This window comes from Nannospalax galili, unplaced genomic scaffold, assembly GCF_000622305.1.
Source record: "Nannospalax galili isolate Female #2095 unplaced genomic scaffold, S.galili_v1.0 scaffold65, whole genome shotgun sequence".
Taxonomy (NCBI): domain Eukaryota; kingdom Metazoa; phylum Chordata; class Mammalia; order Rodentia; family Spalacidae; genus Nannospalax; species Nannospalax galili.
Window position 1 is genome coordinate 458,940 of NW_008353294.1, and position 5,822 is coordinate 464,761.

Here is a 5,822-nt window from a genome sequence, read left to right on the forward strand (position 1 = left end):
TAATAGCTGGCCGGTGACTCTCAAATTTAAACCAAATTATTTTGTCCTCGCTTTCTAGTCGTATTTACAGTTCTCCTCCTCCTTGCCCTTCTCCTATCTTTACTTACTGGATGCTGCCAGCTGAGAACATGAAGATCTGTTTCCTGGGCTTTCTGGATAATGTTTACAAGTGTTCTAGTCTGTCATTCTTTAATCACTTTATGTCCAGTAGTCTGGTATTTTACTTTGTAGCAATTAATTACATGCCTGAGTATATTCCCCAAACATAAATTTACCTAGATTGCTATACCTCTGAAACTAAAAATATTTCAAGTTGTCAGTCAAATTTAATCTAGAAATTCTTAAATTTTTCCACCCGCACTTCCTATTTGCCTGAGAAATTTTTATGTGACTATTACCTTATGTACAAATCAACTATCTACTGATAATAAGCCATGAAATGTACTTTAAAATAATGCTTCTGAAAGCCTATAATTTAACCTTTTATTAAAGAAAAAAACAAAGTCATATACTAAAGAGATACGTGTGCTTAATTTTTACAAGAATTTAAATTGATGAATATACAGCATCTTCAACATTTTTAAGAGTTGATCAATATGTTGCTTTCATAATAAACAGTGCTGAAAACATGTTTTGCATATTTGTATTGTTCAAAAAGACAGAAATATATTTAGGGCCATCTCAGAAATTGTTGAAATATCTGTCCTAATCCTAACCCAAAAATAATTTAACAGTTTTTTATGAAAAAAGTCAGCAACTCAAACTGCAACCCCCCTTTTAATTGAATTTTTGTGAATTTTGTACAATATATTTGATCATGTTTAGACCCCCTTTCCTAGCTTCACCCCCCTTAACAGTCCCATGCAGTTTCCTCTACTTTAGCATATAGTACAATAGATACAGTCAAGATACACTACTTTGAAACTTAAATGCTGGAGAACAAAGACAGGAAAATATTAAGTCTTTGTTCTTCAGTGTTTCTATGAGAGCAAAATACTTTTTTTTAACTTTTGAAAAAACATTATTGAGAATTTCCTACATACATATAATGTGTTTTGATCAAATCCGTGCCTACTCCCTATGCTCCAGTGCCTCTCATATCTCCCCATCACTCTTTTTTGATTTATTTATTTTTATGGGCCTTTTGGCTACTCGAACATTCCACCCTCTGAAGAGGTAACCCTAAAATATTTTAAGGATTAGATACATGCTCCCAAATACTTTTGACATTTTTGGCCTTTGGAACAGAGTATGTTGCTAACAGGCCCAAGGACATTTTTACTTTTAGCCCAGAAACTGGCTACTTTTCTTTGGGGTCTTTTTACCCTAACTGCCTAGCCAATTCCTACCTCCTATTTTTATCAACAATCCTCTGAAAGGGTTACCCAAATTGCCAATAGGGAATAGGGACACAGATCATTCTGGCTTCTTCCATGCTGAACAGGGACGCAGGGTGAGGCAATTGGAATATTGCTTCAGTGGGTCTAGCTAAAAGACTCCCAAATTGCATAACTCTTATCTCTAAGGGAAAGAAAGTCCTTGAATTGTGAGCAGGAGATGTGAAGGAGAAGTAAAGGCAAGAGTAATTAGCATTGCAAGTTCTAGACAGGGAACTAGAAAAAGTCAAAACCGGGCAATTTTCAAATGTTCATATGACAGTCCATTGGAATTTCTCGACAAGGGCTTCCAAAACCCTATATTAGGTTCTTCTGCGTTTTTCTTTTGTTTTCCAAGGCTAGACTCTAGAGTGATGGATTCAGGATTTCAGGATTTGCTTTCAGGTATTTTGATAACTGTTGGAGTGGTGAGAATCCATGTCAGTTCCCTCTCAAAGGCTTCTAGATGGGGGAGAAAACAAATTTATCCCCAAGCTACACTATAGTATTGGAGTCCAGGATTTGAAGTCTTACATCTGAGCAGCACTTTCTGGTTAGGAACAAAATCATCAATGAAATAATTGTCTAAATAACTTTTTAAATAGACTTAAGCCTAATGTCTGGGAAGTGTAATCCCTTGAACTCTTAAAGAAGTATACTGATGACTTTACTCTTTGGTTATACTTTCCCTTTGGGTTTTTTCAGACCATACACTTGGTCCAAATAAATCAATTTATTTTTATACTTAGTGTCATTTGAGGATCTGTTCCTCAGGGGTCATATGGGCTTGGGAGGAGCTCCTGGCTCCTTTCTTTTACCAGTTCCATCTATGTGATGATAAGTCAAAGGTCCTGTTGGACCATGTCTGGCTTCACTTGGAAGCATGAATGAGGTGTGTCCTCTGAGATGACCCTCCTCTTTGTAAACTGGACACTGGTTCAAGTTCATCTTGTGGGGTCTCCATGTCCTCCCTGAACAAGAGGACAGGTGGCTCACCATAGTTACAGTACATTTTGAGAGATGTTCCATAGTCCCCTGGAACTTAGTCAACCTTGGAGGGTAAGGGGCAAAAACCGTCCTTTAAGTCCCTCTGGCCACATTAGTATAGGCCTTAAACTATGGCTGTTAAATATCCAATAAGGTTAGTTCCACCAGTCTGTTACTTTTAATTGTCATGTGCTATGTAGATAAGGCTTGGTTTAAAAACCAAATATTCTAAGATAAACATTGACTAGATACATATTTTGTTCCTTAAACTAGTTGGCTGAACTATGACCATAGAAATTGTAGGATTATGTGTCTATTTTTTTTGTCTCATCCTTTATATATTACAAACCTTCACAGACCTTCATCACTTGCTTAGGCTTTCTCATTTTTTCTATTTTGGAAAATATCTCCATTCCCATGTCTTTTAAACATCTTTTACATTCTTATTTTTTTTAATAATTGTGAGACATAATAACATTAACAAATAAATTTTCTATCTGCTGTGAAACTTCTTTTCCTGAGGATTCTAAGCAATACTTATTCACTTTTAAGGTTCTAGTGTCAAGCCAATGTTTCATTAAAGTTTTCCTGGGGAACCAATGAATTTATTGAGTTTACTTACTGAGATAACTGAGGGGTTGCTGAGGTTTATGTATGTCCTGAGGGTATGCACACTGGATAGCTTTTACCCAGCATTCGTCATGCCTTCTCTTCCTAGCCTTTCACAGATTTTTGCTCTCCCCAAATCCAGGAGGCCATGTATGATTACGGTCAAATTACATACAGTTGGCTGGGAAGAGTGGCTGGATACTCCAGTAAGGGTCCAGTGACACTGCATGGTCCTCCTTTAATGAATGAGCACAACTATCAACAAGCCCAATTGTGATGATGTGTAGCGATCAGACTCAGGTGAAGTCATGATGATGGTAGTTATTTCATGCAGAAGAGACTGCTGTATAGCATCATCTTATTAAAAGGGCCCAAAATTTAAAAGGATTTGGTGCTAGGGTCCACATATAAGGGAGAACATATGTCGTTTGTTTTTCTGAGTCTGTGTTACTTCATTTAGTATAACAGTTTCTAGATCCATCCATTTACTTGCAAATTTCATTATCTCATCTTTCTTTACTGCAGAATAGAACTCCATTGTGTAAATGCACCATATTTTTGTTAACCACTCATCAGTTGAGGGGCACTCAGGTTACTTCCATCTCTTAGCTATTGTGAAAAGAGCAGCAAGAAACATGGTTGTACGAGTGTCTCTACAATAGGATGAGTTCTTTGGGTATATGCCAAGGAGTGGTATAGCCGGGTCATGTGATAACTTCATTTTTAGTTTTTTAAGAGTTCGCCCCACTGCTTTCCATAAAGGTTGCATGAGTTTGCAACCCCACCAGCAGTGAATGAAAGTTCCCCTTTCTCCACATCCTTGCCAGTATTTGGTATCATTTGTTCACTTGATCCTAGACAGTCTGATTGGTGTGATACCTTAGGGTGGTTCTAAATTGCATTTCCCTAATTACTAACAATGTTGAACACTTTTTGAGCTGTTTCTCAGCCATCAAGAACTCTCTGTTTAGATCTTTAGCCCATCCTTTAATTAGGTCATTTGGTTTCTCAATTCTTCATTTTTTGAATTCTTTATGTATTCTGGATGTTAAACCTCTGTCAGATGTGTCACTGGTGAAGATTTTTTCCCATTCTGTGAGTTTTATCTTCCCTTTTTTGATTGTTTCTTTTGCTGTACAGAAGCTTTTTAGTTTAATGAGGTCCCAATTATTAATTGCTGACATTAATTCCTGAGTAACATCTGTCTGATTTAGAAAATCCATTTCTACACCTATATCTTGCAAGTTATGCCAATATTTTATTCTACTAGTTTCAGGGTTTCCTGTTTCACATTGAGGTCTTTGATCCATTTGGAGTTGACTTTTGTGCAAGGTGAAAGATAAGGAGCTAGTTTCATTCTTCTACAGGTGGAGATACAGTTTTGCCAGCACCATTTGTTGAAGATGCTGTCTTTCCTCCATTGTGTGTTCTTGGCACCTTTGTCAAATATCAGGTGGCTGAAATTGCATGTACTCAGGTTTGGATCTTCAATGATGCTCCATTGATCTATGTGTCAGTTTTTGTGCCAGTCCCATGTTGTTTTTATGACTATGGCTCTGTAGTATACTTTGAGATCTGGTATAGTAATCCCCCGCCCAGTGTTAAGAGCAAAATACTTTGTATGCACAGTAAAAACGCTGCAGTGCATAATGTACAATAGTCTCAAATCTTAGCCAACGTATTCCAGGCAGTGTTGGTTGGCGCTGTGTGGAACCTCTCATGCACAGTGAAAGTGTGCTCATGTTGTGGGTTTAGAACTATGGCTACAGTGATGTCTGGTGTAGAATACAGGTGAGTGCTGCCAGGAAAGCCTTGGAATCATCATGCATTTGATTTTGAATTAACTTTTGGTGGTTGTATACTCAGAAACTTTTCACTGTTGCTACCTTTTTTGTCGACCTTTATATTCAGTTACAGGAACCCATGGGAGGTTGTAACCCATAGTTGAAGAATGTTGCCCTGCTCATAAACAGTTGTTCAGAACTTACTCATTTAATCATACCTTGATTCAAGAGATTCTGGAACATGGAGTCTTTACTTTTAGAAGATATGCCTAGCTAAATTTTTACTTAAATGAAAATGGGAAATGTAGATATTGGAAGAAAATAGTCTTGTATACCTATTTCCACAATTGTAAATGTTTGTAATTTGTTTCTAAATACTCAGTCCAGAGAAATCACTGTCGTGATATAACATTTAGGACTTAAGTCTGGAGCTATATGTTTAAGCTTATTATTTAAACTTATATTTATATATACTTATTTATATATACATATATAAACTTATATTTATATTTATACTTATTTAAACTTATATTTACATATGTTTTAGGTCATTGTAACTCAGAGTTGAGTATAAATAACACTGAGTGCTCAGCTATTGATGGATTGTCCATATTAACTTCCACTATCCAAGGCCCAGGGAACATCACAGAAGAGGGGGCAGAGCAAATGTAAAGACCTTCAGAATGGAAGGAGTGCTATGAAACTTGGGGATGGCATAGCTCATGTACACAACAATTCACAGAAGCTGTGGTTATCCACACAAAACCTGAGTAAGATCAAACCAATCAAAATATCATCATGGATTGGGAGGACACCCAAGGCCCCACCCCTACTGGAGGACCTATTGGCAGTTGATGGATATTGAAAGAGGGAGAGTCACTCTCTTTGGGGGACATGGCCACTGATAGGTTGCTCATGCCCCAGTGGATAGCTGCATACCCACGTGCATATAGGCAGCTTTAATTGGATTCAGGGAGTATTACATGAAGTTGGGAGGGAGATAGCATGGAGGACATTAGAATGAGATGGAGGGAGGTAGTGGTAAATGGATTTGAAATATATATAT